A 20,972-nucleotide genomic window follows, 5' to 3' on the forward strand; every position below is an offset into this window, starting at 1 on the left:
ATTGCCAGTAATTAATTCCATAAAGACCAATATTAGCGGCAATTGAATAATTGCCAAGATTAACCATTTTTTTTCTCGGCAATTAAAAAAAATGGCCACTAAAAGCTTATGCCTTGTATAGAGCGGGACTTTTTTTGCCCTCCCTCAAAATTATTTTTCATTTCCCTCCTTAACATTCATAAGTAGTATTCATTCTTTCATGCCCTTTTCATAGTATTCAAAATCCAATGAAACCCTAACGCCCAAAATTCTAATTCCTACTCAATTATTACCCGCTTATTCATCATCAATTTCATCATCTTCCTAAAAATACTATTCGACAGAGATCCTTTATTTTTCCTATTAAATAATAAAGAAACATCAGAATATTTGATGCTTTGTTCTTGCTACATCTACATGTCAACAGTTTCGGTTACTGATGCAAAGTAGTTGCTTGCTATATCAGTGGGATTCGAAGCGCGAAAACGCCCTTTTTCTGTAATTGAGGAAGCCAAGTGCAGGTTATGCTCCCTTATAATATTTTTTTTATTTTATGTATCTTAATAAATTGCAATTGTCAACACTTTTCGGCATCAGGTACTTTGTGAAATGTTATTGATTTTGTGGAAAATTTATTTTTATTTGATTTTATAGTCATGTTCTTTTGGTTGTTGCATTTTTTGTTAGGAGAATGAAATTTAATCTCGAAATACAATAGATCTAAAAAGAAAAAAAAATCTTGACAAACAGTACCTAAAGGAAGTATTAAGATAGAAAGCTTCAGTATGTTAGTAGAAACAAAGAACTATAGCTATGTAGTTACTATGAATCGTTCTAAATTTTCTTATTGTTGCTAAGTTAGATAAAATAAAGGAGGATAAACTAATATTTCTAGTAACCTACTCCATATAAATTCATGAGTTTTTGAGTAGGAACAACTTGATTTTCAGGTTTCTGGAAAGAAACTTTTGCTGGTTACTTGATGAAGTTTCATTCCAGGTAATGATTAATTTTCACGCATCTGAGAGGAATAGATTGGAGGGACCTACTTTCGAAATCGGTCTGGAATCCCTATGTGCAATGGTTTGTAAAATTTTGAAATTTAAAGGGTTTATTGTGAAGTAGAAATATCTTGAAATCATGTTGGTGCTATACAACTATGCTAAGATATAGACATTATGGCAGATTAACGACATTCTTCATATTATTTGATGTTTATAAGACAAAATAAATATGAGACATGACAACTAGTATTGAGTTCTTATGCAATATTTACTCTAGCCATGTGACTTAGACTACAGATTTCAATTTGCTCTTTTGATGAACTATTTGTTTAAATTACTCTTTTCGAACAAGGGGATATAGTGTAGTTTCATATGAATGCTTCATGTTGGGGGATAAAGAAGATGAAAGTTAAAAAAAGCGTCATACTTTTACTTATTGTTGAGGTGATGTGATGTGGCAAAGATTTAAGTAAAATTTTCTAATTTGAATGTATTACCTAAAGTAGTTTTTATGAGGCAACCTGTTGTCCATTAAATGTCCTAGGAAGTTGATTGCCTTTTTTAACACTTTGACGCATTAACTTAAAAAATAATGGCAAAGTAAGTTAGACTTCCACTTCTGACAACCTTAGACAACAAATTTATTTTGTGTTAAATGTGATTTTGGTACATTTTGATGTCAAAATCACTTCTTGAATACGCCATTTGTGATTCTATTTTTAGGTTAAGTTCACATTCTTCAAAGGGGTACTTTGTTCTAATTGTCATATACTTTTTTCTTCAAGGGGTACTTCCAATTGGCATGTACTTTTTTCTAATTGTCTAATGTAGCTCTCAATAGAGTGAGGATTGAAGATGGTGAGAATTTTGTTCTAATCAGATATATGTCGTCCTGTTTCCATTCTTGCATAGGTAGATGTGGAAACTATTACAAGATACTAGGGAAGCTATTTGATGTTCAGTGCAAAAGTTGAATACTAATCTTGTTGTACTAGGTTATCATGTGAACTTGGAAATTTAAAAAGTTTGTTTTCCATCCATGGTGCTGCACTGCAGTTATTAGATAGGTTTCTGCTACTGAGCATGAATTAGTTGATCTTTCAATAGGATACTTCTAGTGTTAGTTGATACTTAAGATCTTTCAATAGGATCCATGGTGCTGCACTGCAGTTAGGATACTTCTTCTTCTCCTCTTTATTAGTGTTATACCAATATCATTAAAATGTTTGATGGAGAAAAACTGGCTCATAATATCTAGCTTGATTATTGTCATAGACAAATCATTTTCATTTTTCCTTCTTTACTTTTCTGAAGTTTAGATGCAGTGCTAGTCGTAAAGAAACCTGAATGAAAATTAGCTCCTAATATGAGAATTTCTATTCTCAAACTATCATTTTCCCTCGATGTTCCACTTCTAAAGAAAAGAATATATATTCTTTCTATTTCATAATAGCACTACTTTGAAATGACTTCTATGAGTTCTTGCAACTTATAAAGCGCTTTCTCATGGAGAACGTAATATGAGAACCTGATTTGGCAATATGGTCAATGAATAATATGATGAAGAACTGCAGTATTATAATATCATTCCGTTTTATATTTATTTTCTGCTAGTAGCAACTGCAATTTTTATTTCTGTTGAGTTTGGTGGAGATTTTTCTTAAGTCTCTTATTGAAGGTAGGTTTCTATATTATAATATGCTAAAGATATTTACTTGGTCCAATTGTTTCCTAATCTGTTGATATTTATAATAGGTCCCTGATGATCCATGTCAAGAAAATATAATTGATCCCTTATGCAAATAGTGACGATGAACGAGCAACACAAGGACTACTACTGTCATTTCAAAGTAAAGATTTCTTTTCTTTTTTGTATTTGAATATATGTTGCTAATCTCCGCTCTACAGCTTCCTATCCGTCCATGGTATAATAAAAGAAATATTTGGTTCTTAACTCGTTATTTTCAGTCCTCTCCTCTCGTTTGTGTAACTATTTAATTGTTCTAGAAAAAATAGTAGAACTTGTTTGTATTGGTGAGCGTCTAATATGGCAATCTCCTCTCTCTTTTCTTAATATTCTATTATCCGGAATCTATCTTATTGATAATTAGATAGGAATAACTAATTTCATGAGATTGTTAGCTTGGTCCAGATACAGTTAGGATTTTTGCCATTTCACATAGTTGCAGTAGAGTGGCAGTCCGAGCATGTGATTTTATTAGTTTAGATATCTAGTCTTGTGAAAATTAACTTAAAAGTATTGTTGCTCTATTTCTAGTTTTGGTTCTTAGATAGTGCAGTTGTTAGTTTATTTCTACATAGATATATTTTTTGAAATATTGAAAGATTGTTGAGATCCTGAAAAATCAACCTTCTGCTCTTAACAACGACAACGACAACGACCCAGTATAATCCCACAAGTGGGGTCTGGGGAGGGTAATATGTACGCAGACCTTACCCCTACCCCGAAGGGTAGAGAGGCTGTTTCCAGGAGACCCTCGGCTCAAAAAAGCAATAGGAGATGATATATTAGTACCATAAAAATGCGTAATAAAAATAACAACAATATATAAGAGATACGAAATATGAAATACACGATATGAAATACGAAATACGAAATAGATGGCTTGTATAGTACAACTAGAAGCCTACAAGAGATTCTATTTTTTCCCCAATCGTGATGTCTTAAAAGCCTACAGGTGAAACAGACAAGTTAATGATCAACCTAATGCTTTGACACCTACCAAAATCTTCGGTGCATACTTTGTTGCTTAATTTCATAAGTGCTCGAGGCTATTTGATGATCATTGGTTTTAAATTACTTGTGCAATATCACACCATTCATGGCTTACTACCACACCAAAAGAAATACTAATTTCATGCTTTGATTTATTTCCTGTAAAGGTACTGATATATGCAAGGCATATATCTTTGGAGACTAGTTGCGAGATATTATATGGTCTTGGGAAGGCAAACAACTATTACTCGAACGTTTAGCCAGAGATTAAGTGGATCTTCAGACATTTTTCGTGTGGAAGGCTTCATCATGATCAAGAGTTAGAGAAAATTTAATATGTATTTGTTGTATTGTATTATAGCTATTTGATAATATCAGTTATTAGACCAAATGGTACTAGCTATTAGATTCAAACAGTTTACTTTTTTGGTTATGTAGTTGGCACTATGAAATTATGAATTAATAGTTATTTTGCTTAGGATTTAATATAGTGCATTAAGCTCTTTTGAATGAATCTTATTATATTATTATTATTATTATTATACTTGAATTTAAATATATATAACATGCAATAAAAAATCATGAAAAAATAAACCCTTTTGACAATAAGATGGATCTTTATAGAAAATAACAGAAGTAGTATATGGATAAAGACCAATTGGCAGATAGTTTCAGTGACTGTTGCATTCGCCGCTAAAAGGGTTCTTTTGTACGGTCTCTATCGGCAATTGAATGATGTTTACCGGTAATAACTAAAGCCATAAAATGTGTGAATTTGGATATTCTGGAGAGTTTTACTGGCCATATTAATTACCGGTAAATAATATTAATTACCGGTAATTTGGATATTGCGGCAATAAAGGGGATCTTTACCAGCATTTGCTCTTTAGCGATGCTGGATTCGCCGGCTAATGATTAATTGCCGGTAAATTTATTTGCGGCAATTGTTATTACCGCTAAAGAACATATTAATTGCCGCTAAAAGATTTTTTTGTTGTAGTGGTACATCTTACTCATCACGTAGCCATCCAGCCACAAATTTCATTAATAGGGACACTACCGGACATATAAATCCAAAAGCATGTGCTCACACAATCAATACCTCAATGCTCAAGATACAGTCAAAACCCGGCCTCAAGTCCTCCAGACTGTTCCATCATCAACACACAGAAATCACATCTCGCACTCCATCCAGGGAATCACAAGCCGTCGATGCACAGTTGATACCGAGCACTCAAGTGTGCATACGAATGCGTGGAAGGAATTCAAAGGTTCACGCTTCAAGCTGAATCAATATTACACGATAATGAAAGAAAGATAGGAAGTATATCCTAAATGCCCTGTAACCTCTCGTAGATAGGTATGGACGTCGTCATACCGATCCGCAAGACTCTATTAGACACTTGCTCATGACTTGTAGAACCTATGAACCTAGAGCTCTGATACCAATCTGTCACGACCCAAAATCCACAAGTCGTGATGGCACCTAACCCAACCCGCTAGGTAAGCCAATTTACAATTAACCATTTCCATTTAACTTAATAAAACAACTAAACAAAGGAATTATCTAAATCTTATACATTTCCCAAGGACTGGTAGTAAAAATCATGAGCTTCTAAGACTAGAGGTTTCAAAACTAATAGGAAATAAATACATCTTCTGTTTGAAAAGTACATAAAAGGAGTTATATAATCTAAGGCTACCATGAACAAGAGGTAGCTATAATCTGGAAGCAAGTACATCTTCCAATCCAGCTTTCGTTGAACACAGCAATATCGACATCCAAAATTTGCATGCAATGTGCAGGAAGTGTAGTATGAGTACAACTGACCCCATGTACTCAATAAGTAACAAACCTAAACTTAGGTTTGAAAGCAGTGACGAGTTGGAACATAGGTCCGGTCCAACATCAATAACCAATAGCAGTTCATAATAGTGTAAAGAAAATAAATAAAGAAATAGCTCAGAGATAAAGTGCTCAGCCTTTTCATAGTCTTTCCAAAAATAGTTTTGCTTTTCAAGTATACCAATAAAAGCCCAAATCCTTTACCCAAATTGCAAAAAATATGAATAAGTTTGAAAACTGTAACTTTTCTCCAAAAATCATTTCTACAGTAAATATGATGTTCCATTTTCTTTCCAGATAGCATATCTGAAATACCTCTCTTTAACCACATATCAATGTGTGTAAAAAGTCATAAATGACGTGATACCGTACAACATGAGGAAAATACATCTCTATGCTTGTATATCATGTGCATGTCAAATGCGATGCGACTCAGCAATAAAACCATATGCATATTCTTAGAGTATCAATTCACTCAGTCTTCCCAATCACTCAGTCCTCACAATCACTTAGTCCTTACAGCCACTCAGTCTTCACAGTCACTCAATCCTCCCAATCACTCGGCACTCGCACTCAGTAGGTACCTGCGCTCACTGGTGGTGTATACAGACTCCGGAGGGGCTCCTTCAGCCCAAGCTCTATAACAAGTCAATCATGGCATAAATCAACAAAACATATTGCGGCATGTAGCCCGATCCCATAAATATCCTCACAATCACGCCCTCGATTTCACTTAGTCATTAATCTCTCCAGTCTCTCCGGCTCTCAATGTCATAAAACTAGCCCGACAACAATGATATAATGTATCAAAAAATAACGATTGAGACTAAGATATGATTTGAATGCATGAATATGACTGAGTATGAAATATTAATGAAATTAGTTAGGTGACACAAGAAACGACCACTATGGGTCCTGCCAATATCAGCATAAAGCCTAAACATGATATCTAGCACGATTGATAACTCAATTAATTAATCACATGATGAAAACACATATATCATCAAAGAAGGGCCACCATACATTGCCATGAAGGCAACAAAGCCACCATTCACAGGGTGCACGCCCACATGCCCATCACCTAGCATGTGCGTCACCTCATCATCAATAACATTGCATGTAATTTGGGTTTCATTCCCTCAGCACTAATTTTAGAAGAGTTACTTATCTTAAACAAGCCAATTCTAATGCAAAGCAAGCCAAGCGATGCTCCAAGGATGTCACTCACGCGCGTAGCGACCTCCAAACGGCTGAAAACTAGCCAAAAGCAACTCAAATACATCAAATAAAGCCTAAGGAAGCAATTACAAATTATAAAGATCGAATTCTACATCAAATCCCAAAATCCAACCAAAAATCACACCCGGGCCCATGCCTCAAAACTCGACAAAACTCACAAAATCCGACAATCCATTCAATTACTAGTCCAACTGTACTAGTTTCACTCAAATCCGACACCAAATCGGTGTTCAAAACTCAAAAATTCATATCATGAAACTTTAGTCCAAAACCCCCAATTTTCTGTTTCAATTCATCAATCAATTGCTAAAAATGAAGATGGATTCATGAAATATAATCAAAACTGAGCAGAGAACACTTACCCCAACCCTTGTGATGAAATTTTCTTCAAAAAATGCCTCAATCCGAGTCCCACATCTTAAAATATTAAGAAAGAACGAAACCCTCTATTTTTTATAACTTTGCCCAGCACTTTCGCATCTGCGGATAAGTGGCCACATCTGCGACCTTCACTTTTATGGAAAGGGCTCACATTTGCGAGACATGCCGCTTCTGCGATGGTCATGATCGCATTTGCGGGCGCGATTCTACGCAAATACCTCCGTACCTATGGACCTTCACTCCCCAATGAAAACTCAAATCTGCAACTCTTGGCTAGCATCGCCGCCATCGCACCTACGCAAACCAGCCGCATGTGTGGTCATACCAGAACTAGAAATCTTGAGCAATGCAACATGAAATGAAAATGATCCGAACCTCATCTAAAACTCACCCGAGCCACTCAGGACCCCGACCAAATATACCAACAAGTCCCGTATAATAACACGGACCTATTCGAGGCCTCAAAACACACATAACAATAATGAAACGGTGAATCACACCTCAATTCGAAATCATTGAACTTTGAAGCTTCAACTTCCACAACCGATGCCAAAACCTATCAAATCACCCCCGATTGACCTTAAATTTTGCACACAAGTCACATTTGACATTACATACCTATTTCAACTTCCGAAATCAGAATCCGACCCCGATATCAAAAAGTGCACTCCCGGTCAAACTTTCAAAAATTCCAACTTTCGCCATTTCAAGCCAAATTCCAATACGGACCTCCAAATCACAATCCGAACACGCTCCTAACTCCAAAATCACCCAACAGAGCTAATGAAACCATCAAAAATTTAATCTAGGGTCAAATACTAAGAAGTCAAACTTGGTTAACTCTTTCAAATTTGAAGCTTCTAGCTGAGAATCGTTCTTCTAAATCAATTCCGAATAACCTGAAAAACCAAAACCAATAACTCACATATCAAGGAAATTAAAAGAAGTATGATTGTTCCTAATAGTTCCATAGCCTCTCGAAGATGAGTACGGACGTCTCCGTACCGATCCACGAGACTCTAATAAACCGACTTGTGACTCATGACTCCTATGAACCTAGAGCTCTGATACCTACTTGTCATAACCCAATTTCTCCCTCCGTGGAATATAGTGATGACACCTAGTCTCAATGACTAGGTAAGCCTAATATTGCGTTAATGAAATGTAAACACAAAGAGAACAGCTAATAGATATAATTAATAAGCGGAAACGGTGCCACTCGGTAACACAAGGGGATAAAAGGGGACTCTGAGGTTTGCGGACATGCAGTTATACCTTGAAGTCTCCTAAGGCAGCAACCACACAGCTAAACTTGAGGCTGATAGCTAGTACCTAGATTTGCACATGGAAAACATGTGCAGGAAAGGGCATGAGTACACCACAATGATATCCAGTAAGTGCCAAGCCTAACCTCGGTCGAGTAGTCATGAGATCAGGTCAGGGCTCCATATCTCAGTATGTGCCAAGGACTACTCACTGTAAACTTACCTGAAGCAGTAGGTTTCCACAAAGGTTTACCCAGTAATCAAAGTTGCCTTCAAACTTAACCTTTTGTATAATATGTTCAGCTATATCTTCAGGAAAAGTCTGTCAATCATCTTCTCATTCCAGTTCCTCATTGATACGAAACTCAGGTGGAACCAAGTGGTATAGTACCCCTAAGCCTGTCCAATTTTCATGCCTTACATTTGTTGTACCACTTTTCATTTCCCACAGTATCACATGCTCTACATCTTCCCTTGCATTCAGCATCTGCTTCCACACATGAGACCTGCCCTAAACTGCACGTATGATTCTCTTTCTTGCAGTACTTGTTCCACATGAAGTTAGACCATAGTGATTTGGTTGTTCTGAATCTCCACCAAATCTCAGCAAACAAAGATCTAGAAACATCATGAAGAGATCCAAACCCTAATCTACCCTCATCCTTAGGTAGACATAATTTTTGCCAAGATGCCCAATGCCTGCTCCTGCCTTCCTGCTTTGTACTCCAAAAGAATATTGCAAACATCTTGTGCAAATGCTCAATAACATTATTTGGGGGATCAAGCATTGATAAAATATGAACTGGCATACTTTTCAACACTCTAGTGATGAGTGTTGCTGTATCTCCAAACAATAGCAACTTCCCTTCCAAGAGTGCATTTTAGCTTTCACCTTCTTTATGAGATCATTTATAATGACCTGACCGGTCATTTTGAGTATTTAAGCTTTGTTCAGTGGCATAAGGTCTTGATAAGCTTTGTATTATGTGTTATGACTTGCGTGCATGGTCGAGTTTAGTTGCCGGATGATTCGGAGTCAAATTGGAAGAAGGATTCTAGTTTTGGAAGCTTAAGCGGTGAGAGTTGATCGGGATTTTGACTTTGTGTGAAAGTGGGTTTTGGATGATCTTAACAACTTTGTATGGCGATTTGGGACTTAGGCGTGTTCCCAGATTTGAATTTGGATGTCCCTAGAGTAATTTGAAGCATTTCGGTGAAAGTTGGAAAAATTCAAGTTTTGGAAGGTTGAGAGGTTTGGCCAAGAGTTAAATTTGGTGATATCAGGGTCAGATTCTAATTCCAAAAGTTGTATTAGGTTAGTGATATTGTATATGACTTGTGTGCAAAATTTAGGCTCAATCGGACGTGATTTTATAGGTTTCAACATCAGTTTTAGAAGTTTGAAGTTTCAAGTTCATTAAGCTTGAATTAATGTGCGATTCGTGTTTTTGTTGTTGTTTGATGTGATTTGAGGGATCGACCAAGTTCGTATTGTATTTTAGGACTTGATTGTATCTTTGGTTGAGGTCCCGGGGGCCTCGGGTGTGTTTCGGGTTGAGGTTTGAGAGAGTCTAGGCATTTCAACACTCTAATGTTGTTCTGGAACGTTCTAGTGCGGACCGCACAATTTCATGTGCTGAGGCACATTTTTGAGTGCTGTAGAAGAAAAAAAAGTGTTGCAACTAACGAAAAAGTGCTGACCGTTGAGGAAAAGTTTGGACCGCATAATTTTGTCTGCGGCCGCACTTTTGGTGATTCCGCAGGTTCGCTGGTCCGACTTCGGAAGCTTATATCTTTTGATATATAAGGAATTTGGAGATGATTCAAAAACTAAAGTTGTAGACCTTCGCGTCTAGATTCAAACATGAGGTTTCAAACATGAGGTAGCCCTTAAAAGTTGTAGTAAACTTTGTAAAACTTATGACTTGTACTACCGATTTTGGGAACTTAAAATTTTTAAAGAGGTTTCTCTTTCAAGTTGTTAGATGTTATTTAAATGTTGTTGTTGTTTAATTTAATGTTAGGCTTACCTAGTTCCTAAGACTAGGTGCCATCACGATACCCAACGGAGGAAAATTTGGGTCGTGACATCATCATAGTAATCTTTCTTTCTTCTAGTGTAGAATATAAAGCACCCTAAGTAGGTAAAAGGAAACTCCCCTCTAGCAAAACCTATGACATCTCATGTTGCTTGAAATAATGCATTGGAAACATTAGCTTGCATATAGACTAACTCTTAGCTTTGTTGATCAACTGTCCAGAAATCCTCTCATAAATCCCCAATAATGGCATCACCTTCTTCAAAGATTCTGGTTGAGCTGAGGCAAAGTGATAGTGTCATCAGCATATGCCAAATGATTCAAAGGTTCAGACCACTTAGACATACCAAATCCTACAATGGCTTTTTCCTCAAACAGCTTGTTCAAGGATCTAGATAGAACTTCTGCTGATAATATGAACAATGCAGGAGACAGTGGATCACCTTTCTTCACCCCTCTTGTAGACTTGAAGAATCCTGAAGCTTGACCATTCACCAACACTGAATATCAATTATTTTATATCAAGTTCCATACCATGTTGATGAAATGTTCTGTAAATCTCATCTTCCTTAAAACATGCAGCAAATACTTCCAAGAGACCCTATCATAGGACTTAGCCATGTCTAGCTTAATCACCACATTAGCTGGCTTAACTCTAAGTCTTATATCTGTGACTATCTTCTATATGAGAAAGATGTTATTAAATATACTCCTACCCTTCACAAATCCAGATTGATTAGGAGATATCAAGGCAGACAAGAACTTCTCCAGCCTATCATGTAGCACCATGTATTCACCTTATTGATGAAGTTGCTCAAATTTATTAGTTTAAGGTCAGAAAATGTTTGCACCATAGGTTTCTGAGACAACAACACCAAATTAGTTGTGTAATGGACTTAGGCAGTGTAGCACCTCCATAAAAATGTAGTACAATGCTGTGTATATCAAAGCTAATAATCTCCCACCATTTTTGATAAAATTTTCTAGTAAATCCATCTGGACTACAAACATTATCTCCACTCAGCTCAAAAATTGCACCCTTGACCTCTTCTAGTATTGGATATATACATAACTCCATATTTTGCTCTATAGTCACCATGGAAGGTGCATTGTCAAGCAAAGAGTAGTCTGTAGGATCACCTTCTTTGGTAAACTAATTTTGATAGAAGTCCACAACAACACCAACCAATTGAACTTGATCCTCAATTCAGTTCCCATCTCCATTTTGAATCCTCTTTAGTTTCAGCTTCTTCCTTTTGCCATCCAAATGATTGTAAAAGAAGCTAGTATTTCTATCACCTTCAGCAAACCAAGTCATTCCAGCTTTTTGCTTTCAATATTGCCCCTCAATACTCAAATACTTCTTTAATTATGCCTGGGCCTGTTGAAGAACTATTCTATTAGATATTGTTGGTTCTTCCTCAAACAACATCTCCTTCACCTTTACAATGTCCTCCAAGATTGCCAACTGCTAGAAGATGTTACCAAAAGTGACTTTACTCCATTTGGATAATGCAGCCTTTATATTCTTCAACTTATGCTTGAACATAAGAAAAGGATCACCAATGAAGTCTGCTTGCCAATTCTGCCTCACCACCTCTTTAAAAGTCTCATGTTTGGTCCAAAAATTGAGAAACCTAAATGGTTTCACATAGTTTGCAGCTTGTTCTCCACAACTCATGAACAAATGCGCATGATCAAATTCAGTTCTTATCAAATGCTCAATCTCAATAGTAGGAAAAAGATTATGGAATGGAAGATTTACCAATATCCTATCCAGTCTCTTAAAGATACATTCAGCATTAGGTCTTCCATTCCACCAAGTGAATAGACCCCCTTTGTAGCCTAGATTAAACAATCCAATTGAATTGACACAAAAGGCAAAGTCTTCATTTTCAGGAGGGTTCACTGGAATACCACCAATCTTCATTGGAATACCACCAATCTTCATTTTCAGGAGGGTTCACTGGAATACCACCAATCTTTTCATCTTCATGAAGTATCACATTAAAGTCACCACCTACCATCCAAGGCATCTCCATATCACTTAAAAGATAGTATAAATTATCCTACAATTCCAACCTCTCAAGGACTGAGCATTTTGCATACATAAAAGTCATCATAATATATTGGTTAATATCATGATGAAACACCTTAATAGTTACCAGTTGTGCAGTGTACATGATCAATTCCTATTTCACATTAACATAAAAAATTAGCCATATCTTCCCATTAATATTTGACGAAGTAGCTTTCATATTCATCCTTCTTCTGTACCTTTGTATGTGCCTTTGATTCTGAAATGGTTCCATCAATACAATGACAAAGAAACTATGCTCTCTTTGCATATTAATCACCCTAGAAAAGGCATGCTATGTATTTAAGACCTTATATTCCAAATTAGTAATTTGATCATCATCTAGTTTGTGGCAGTGACCTTCTGGGCATTAATCTTGTAGGTTGTGGTGCTTCCTTATTTTGTGCCTACTTCTTGCTTTTCTTACCTACCTTGGCACTGGCTCTAGGAGATAGGTTAGCCTCCCTTGCCATTTGTTTGAAATTTCCAGCTGTGAACTTATCATCTCTTGCATAGTCAAATTGTTGTTGTTCCATTAAGACTTTATCAATCGCCACAGGAGCCACATTGTGTGTCACTAGGTCATGTAAGGTCTGAATAGGAGTCTTCAAAAGCACATTGATCTGAAGCTGCATAGTCTACTCAGTTGCTGATTCACAAGCCAATGGAATTGTTCCATGATTCTTGTTGCCTTTGGTACTATAGCTTGATCATTCTGCCCTTTAGACATCACATTTTCCTCCTTTATCACACTAGCATTATGCTCCATAGCTCCCAAAATGTAATGACCCAGCTGGTTATTTTGAGAGTTAGAGCCCTGATCGCCTATTAAATGCTTCCCCCATATCTTTTTTTTGCTAATGTGACTTGCCGGGAGGTTTTATTTTGGTTTTTGAAAGTTTTTGGGACACTTAGTCCCTAAACAGAGGCTTAAATTTTAGAATTTGGACCGTAGTCGAAACTGTGTGAAGATGACTCTGGAATGGAGTCCCGTCGATTTCATTAGCTCCATTGGGTATTTTGGGCTTAGGGGTGTGTCCGGATTGTGTTTTGGAAGTTCGTAGCTTATTTAGGATTGAAATGGCAAAAGTTGAATTTTTGGAGTTTTGGACTAGTATTGGAATTTTTGATATCGGGGTCGGAATACGATTTCGCAAGTTGGAGTATGTCCGTAATGTTAAATATGACTTATTTGCAAAATTTGGGGTCAATCGAACTGTGACGACCCAAAGGGGTCATCATATGTTTCTAATTGAAATCTGTCTTCGAGGCCCTGAAAACCTTATTTAGAGTCGCCTCGATTTGTGTGCGTAGTCCGGGCACATAGCCGGAAAGCTTAAACGTGAAATCTTGTGAAAATTTCTAAGTTTTTACCTCGAAATGAATAAGTTTGACTCCGGTCAATATTTTGGATAAACGGACCCGGACCCGTGATTTGACGGTCCTGGAGGGTCCGTAAAAAAATATGGGACGTGGGCGTATGCCTGGAATCGAATTCCGAGGTCCCAAGCCCGAGTTATGAATTTTTAAGTAAAATTATTTTCTGAAAATGTTTAAAGAAAAAAAAATTGAAATGAAATTTGATCAGAACGTGTTGGTATCGGGCCCGTATTTTGGTTTCGGCGCCCGGTACAGGTCTTATATATCACTTGAGTCATTCCTGTGAAACTTGGTTGAAAACGGATGTCGTTTGACGCGATCCAGACCCTAATTGGGAAATTGATGTTTGAAAGGAATTTTGGAGAAATTTCATTGATCTTAAGGCTCAATTCGATGTTCATGATGTTACATTGGTGATGTGATCACATGAATATGTTCGTAGGGTGTTTTTGAGGTAGTGTGCATGCTTGGTTTAGAGTTTCGAGGACTCAGGTGAGTTTCTAGTAGGTTCTGGGATGCCTTAGGCTTTAAAAGATCAGATGTTGTAGGTTCAGGAATTTTGACAGGTCTCTGAACCCTTTTGCATGGCCCACAAGGAAACGCGTCCGGTCGCGGAGGGGCCAGTGCGGCCGCGGTCACCTTTGCGTGGTCCGCGGTGGGTGCTGCGCGACCGCGGTCCGCGCGGGGCATAGATCTGCAGGCTTTCAGGAAGCCTGTGCGACCGTGGTCCTTCTTGCGCGGTCCACGGTGGAAACTTCAGAGGGGTATAAATACACGTGAATTTCAGTTATTTTACACTTTTCAAAACCCCAAAACATAAGAGGCGATTTTCCAAACAACTTTTCTTCTCCGAAACGATTGGTAAGTGATTTCTAACTCATTTTCTTCACTTCTTAACATCTTTTAACATGATTTCAACTTCAAATCAAAGATTTTCATGGGGAAATTGGGTGATTTGGGTAGAATCTAGATTTTTTCTAAAATTGGGGATTTGGACCTCAATTTGAGGTCCGATTTCAAAACAAACCATATATTTGAATTTGTGGGGGAATGGGTAATCGGGTTTTGGTCCGAATCTCGGGTTGCGACCACGTGGGCCCGGGGTGAATTTTGATTTTTGGGTAAAACTTTGGAAAACTCATTTTCATGCATTGGGGTTGACTCATTTAGCATTTATTGATGTAATTAAGCAACTTGTGACTAGATTCGAGCGGATTGGTGGTGGAATCAAGAGGTAAAGCTATAATTGAGACTTGAGTGGTGTTCAAGGCATCGAGGTAAGTGTTTGGTTTAACCCTAGCTTGAGGGATTAGGAGTTGAGTCATATTTGCTACTTGCTTCTTGTTGAGTACGACATATAGGCATGGTGACGAGTATCTATACGTTGGTGTCAAGCATGACCGTGGGTCTTAACTTGAAAGTTGTTGTGTTTTTGAATGACACCTTGTATACTTTAATTAATGATCCTCTATGATTAAGTATTTCCATTAATTGAACTGAGTACTAGCAAAGTGAGATTGGTTATAGTTGATTCTCCCTTGCCGGGATGACTATTTCGATATCTTTGTTCCCTTGCCGGGAAGTTATTATAATACTTATGTTCCCTTGCCGGGATTTCTTGTGATTGTGTGATGAACTGAAATGGGAGCGGGTGGTACGCCTACCACAAGATATTATGAAATGGGAGCGGGTGGTATGCCTACCACAAGATATTATGAAATGGGAGCGGGTGGTACGCCTACCACAAGATATAATGAAATGGGAGCGGGTGGTACGCCTACCACAAGATATTATGAAATGGGAGTGGGCGGTACGCCTACCACAATATATTATGAAATGGGAGTGGATGGTACGCCTACCACAAGATATTATGAAATGGGAGCGGGCGGTACGCCTACCACAAGATATTATGAAATGGGAGCAGGTGGTACGCCTACCACAAGATATAATTAAATGGGAGCGGGTGGTACGCCTACCACGAGATAGAATGAAATAGGAGCGGGTGGTACGCCTACCACGAGCTATGAGAAATGGGATCGGGTTGCACGCCTGCAACAAGAGGAAACTGAAAGTGAAAGTTGCCTTTATTTTCTTCATTTGTGATAAAAGCTATAGTGCTAGCTTCCTTATTATTCCCTGTTATTCTCTTTTAACTGCTATCCCTGAAGCATGTTTTCCCTTCCCCAGCTTTAACTGCTTATTACTTGTTTACTTTTCCGCCATATATTATATAACTGTACAGGTTTATCTAGAGTCTGGTCCTAGCCTAGTCACTACCTCGCCGGGGTTAGGCTAGACACTTACCAGCACATGGGGTCGGTTGTGCTGATGCTACACTCTGTGCTCTTTTGCACAGATACAGGTCTTGGACAACAGCAGTAGCGCGAAAGCCAGCCTTCAGTCCAGTGAGACACCGAGGTAGCCTTGTAGGCGTCCGCAGGCCCGGCGTCTCCTCTATCTTTTATTTCAGTCTGTTATCTCATGTATTCGAGACAAACATTTTATATTTCCTTTCAAACGGTTGTATTTAGTACTCTTAGAAGTTCGTGAGTAATGTGACACCAGTTCTTGGGTAGAGGCATATGTTGATTCTCGCATTATTGTTGAGTTTCTTTAAACTTAAGTCTTCCGCTTATTTATTTAATTTCGTTGCTTTCATGCTATCGCTGATAATTGTTAAAAGAAGTAATTGTTAATGAAGTAAGCAGTTAAGGATTGGCTTGCCTAGATCTCATTAGTAGGCGCCATCACGACTCCCGAGGGTGGAAAAATTTGGGTCGTGACACGAACGTGGTTTGGTTGGTTTCGGTATCAGTTGTCGAATTTGGAAGTTTCAAACTTCTTTAAGTTTGAATTGGAGGGTGATTCGTGATTTTAGCATTGTTTGATGTGATTTATAGACTCGACTAAGTTCGTATGGTGTTTTAGGACTTGTTGGTAGGTTTTGTTGAGGTCCTGGGTGCCTCGGGTGTGTTTCGAATGCTCAACGGATAATTTTGGACTTTGGAAAGATAGCATATTTTTCTGGTGTTTTTGTTGTAGAAGTTTGTTCTTCGCGTTTGCCAAGAGGATATCGCATTCACGTATGAGTGGCCAGTGGAATCATCGCGAATACGAGGAGTAGGACGCATTTGCGTAGAGGAAACATGGAACAGCTGGGACCCCAAGGATTTTTTCTACGCGTTCGCATATGGGAGAACACGTTCACGAAAGGTCTGACAGGTGAAGCTACGCATTCGCGAGAGGACTCTTGCATTCGCGAAAGAGGATTTTCGATCATTGGCTTTTTGTTCTACGCGAACGCGAGGAGATGGCCGCGTTCGCGAAGAAGAATTACCTAGGCAGTACTTAAATATTTAAAAAAAGAGGGTTAGCCATTTTTATCAAAACTTGAGTTTGGAAGCTCATATTTGGATGAGATTTTGAGGGATTTTCAGAGATATTAAGTGGGTAATGATTATTAACTTAATTTTGGTTATATCCTACTAATCTATCATTAATTGTATTATTTAATTTCAGAATTGGGGTGAAAATTTGGAGAAAAAATGAAAAGAAGTTTTTCAACTAAGATTTCGAGTTTTGATTGGGATTTTGACATCGGATTTGGACAATTTTGGTACGAGTGAACTCGTGAGTGAATGGGTGTTTATAATTTGTGATCTTTACCCAATTCTGAGATGTGCACCCGAGGAGGCGTTTTGTGCAATTTTCCAATTTCTTGCCTTAGCTTTGATTTCATTAGTTAGATTAGCTTCTTGTAGCTATATTTATGTTATGTAATTGATTTGGCTAGATTTGGTCCATCCACAGCCGGATATTCATGGAAAGAGCATTGTGACAGATTGATTTGAGATTGGTTCGAGGTAAGTGGCTTGCCTAACCTTGTGTGAGGGAACTCTCCTTAGGATTTGGTACTGTTTGATACGTGAGCGCCGTGTACGTGAGGTGACGAGTACGTACACGGGCTATTTGTTGTAAAACTCCATTTTTCACTAAGTCATAACCTGTTTCTCCTTATTTGAACTACACTAGTATATGTAACTATCCTGTTTAGATTAGAATAGTATGCCTACGTGATTTAACTTCCTTTGAACTCTGTGCACCATGTTTAGTGAAATTTCCTACTTTCTTTGGCTTGAACTTAGCCTAAACTGTAGGGCTTCTTGCTGTAACTGTTGTTTCAGATGGTCGACCTGCATATTTACTTTGGGACTATGGAACGGTATTCCTGGAGATCCCCCTGTACTGCATATTTACTTTGGGACTAGGGAACGGTATTCCGGGAGATTCCCCTGCACATTTACCTTTGGGACTGCGAAATGGTATCTCTGGAGATCCCCTGTTGTTATCTTTGTGTTCTGAACTATTGTTCTTCTATGCTTATGTTCTTGTTAAATTTCTGTATTTATTCTTACTGTGATATTTCTTTCTGTTAAATTTTATTATATATATACCAGTAGGGCCCTGACCTGATCTCATCACTACTCGACCGAGGTTAGGCTTGTCACTTACTAGGTACCATTATGGTCTACTCATGCCCTTTCCTGCACATATTTTTCGTGTGCAAATCCAGGTTCATCTTACCAGCTTCATCACTAGTTGCAGTCGCTGCTGCTTATTGGAGATTTCAAGGTACATCTGTCCGCGTCCGCAAATCCTCGGAGCCCCCCTCTATCCCCCTATGTTCATTTTTCCTTCTTTCTGTAGAAATGATGTATAAAATACTTAAGACCTCTTAGTAGCTTGTGATTTGAGGGTTTTCGGGTTTTGAGAATTGTTTTGTACTTTTCTATGGTGATAATTGTATATCCGAGTGGAATTAAGTTGCTTATTAGATAATTGTTACGGTTAGTAGATAATTTTCATGTTTTTGTTTTATTTTCGCAAAGTGTTAGGCTTACCTCGTCGTAGAGACTAGGTGCTATCACGACGGTTCACGGAGGGAGAATTGGGTCATGACACAAAACCTCTTGCATCACCTTACGAACCCTAACTTGATGCGTTGGTACGACGATTTTTTTTCCTAAAAATAATAATTTTCTGTTGTTTAATTGCCAATCAATATTTTTTAAAGAAAATTATACCCATGCTATTATATCAAATTTTAACTTCATATAATTGTTCAACCAACACTTAAACATATTATTATTAATTAATTACAAAACATTATCCAATATGCTTATATTATTGTTATCAATCTTGAGCATATATGTTTAATAAAATATATTTTTCGCTTCCTACCTAACACCTTTCTAACAACTAAGTCATTTTTTTAAAAAGTATTTTTCAAAAATGTTTCGGTCATATTAAATACACACAATATCTTATTAGCTACTATATATCAAGGGTTGTGATTGAACGGATGATACCCCTGTACGACTTTGATTTAACCAAAAATTTCGAGTTCAAATCTTGGGAATGAAAATAATCCTAATAAAGACCCATTTCCTCTTCATTGGATCATAAGCAATACAAATTTGAATTAGTCAAATTTCAATGCGAGAATACTAAAAATGTATTTATCTTAAAATCCACTACAACCCCAAAGCTCAAAGTGTGTGAGTCAAGCCTCAGGTCCACGCATCCACCATCCCCATAATTCTCTTCCTTATTACTTTTCTATTTTACCCTTATGTAGTATCTCAATACACCTGTCATAGTCCATTTTCTTATTAATTTTTCAAAATTCAAGAGCATATTCAAAAATGAAATTTAACCCACTTTTATTCTTCACCAATACATAAATTTGTTAAATTCATTGAAATGTGAAAACATAGGGTCTACAAGATTTTCTTGATCTAAAAAGTTATGAGATTTTGCTGGATACATATAACCTCTTATCAAAGTCTGACCACTCTTAGGCAAATAGTAAAAATTATCTATTATTGTTTTTGCCTATGTTGAGATTTGAATCTTGATAAAAATTGACTAAAATGGTCCATTATGTTTGAAGATGAGTTTAAAATAGTCTTTTAAATATATATATATATATATGCTTAATTAAAATAGTCTTTTAAATATATATATATATATATGCTTAAGCGTTTTCATCAGTTAAGTTTGTCAAAAGTGAGTAATTTTTGTCTCTACTAATATTTATAAAATCTTGATTATTAAATTTAACGAGAACTATAAAAAGAAATTAACATAGAAAGTAAGAGCTCGAATAAAAGTGTCAAACATAATTTATAATTAACGGATTGTCCATCATTTTATATTGAGAAGCTAACTGCCAGAAAAAAAATACAATATGTTTCCTATTATAAATTAACATCAGCATACGTCTTTTCTATCTTTGGATGCTTTTCTTATTCTTCTTCTTCAATAAACCCTGAAATATTATACAGGACAGAAGGTCAGATAAAGATAAAATATGAAAAACAATGAATAGAAGTCTAAATAAAAGAAAGGTAGTAAACATGAAGAGGATAGACCTCTACTGATAATATATAAAGTGAAGATTGAGTGAGTTTTTTTAAGAGATTTTTCAATTTTCACTTCTCAAACATATAGGAGTATTTACACGACTTTCAGTTAAAAAGCACTTTTAGGTTGACCACATTTTTTATTAGTTTATCCTTAATATCTTTTGCAATCTCCAAAATGCCATTCTAATAAAAAACAAAAAATATCTCTATTTTGTTTCCATCGTTAGTCTTTCATAGTTTTATGAGCAATTCTAACATTTGAATACTTTTTTGCAAACAGATTAACTATTTACTATCAATTTCACCACTTATATATATATATATATATATATATATATATATATATATATATATATATATATATTCAAACATGTAATTATTTATTTATAAAATAAACTTTAAAACTTAAAGTGACTTTAAACACTTGACACTTATTAGTTATTTTTAATCACCTAAGCTAGACCTGCTCTACATTCGCTTTTATGTGTCCCTACACCTCATTTATTAGTCAGATGTACACCAAAAACACAACCATGAAATTTATGCAACAAAAGTCCAATGATCGTACTCATGCTAAAGGGGTGAGAAGTGAAATGC

General features: G+C 36.8%; 1 long non-coding RNA gene across 1 annotated transcript; it reads left to right on the plus strand.

Moving 5' to 3' along the window:
- The first annotated feature begins 215 nt into the window (after window positions 1-215).
- LOC107781675 (uncharacterized) lies at window positions 216-4,234 on the plus strand. Its single transcript, XR_001647058.2, has 3 exons — window positions 216-500; window positions 2,739-2,833; window positions 3,888-4,234. It is a non-coding gene; the product is annotated as an uncharacterized LOC107781675 (long non-coding RNA).
- Window positions 4,235-20,972: the final 16,738 nt, after the last annotated feature.

This window comes from Nicotiana tabacum, chromosome 1, assembly GCF_000715075.1.
Source record: "Nicotiana tabacum cultivar K326 chromosome 1, ASM71507v2, whole genome shotgun sequence".
NCBI lineage: Eukaryota > Viridiplantae > Streptophyta > Magnoliopsida > Solanales > Solanaceae > Nicotiana > Nicotiana tabacum.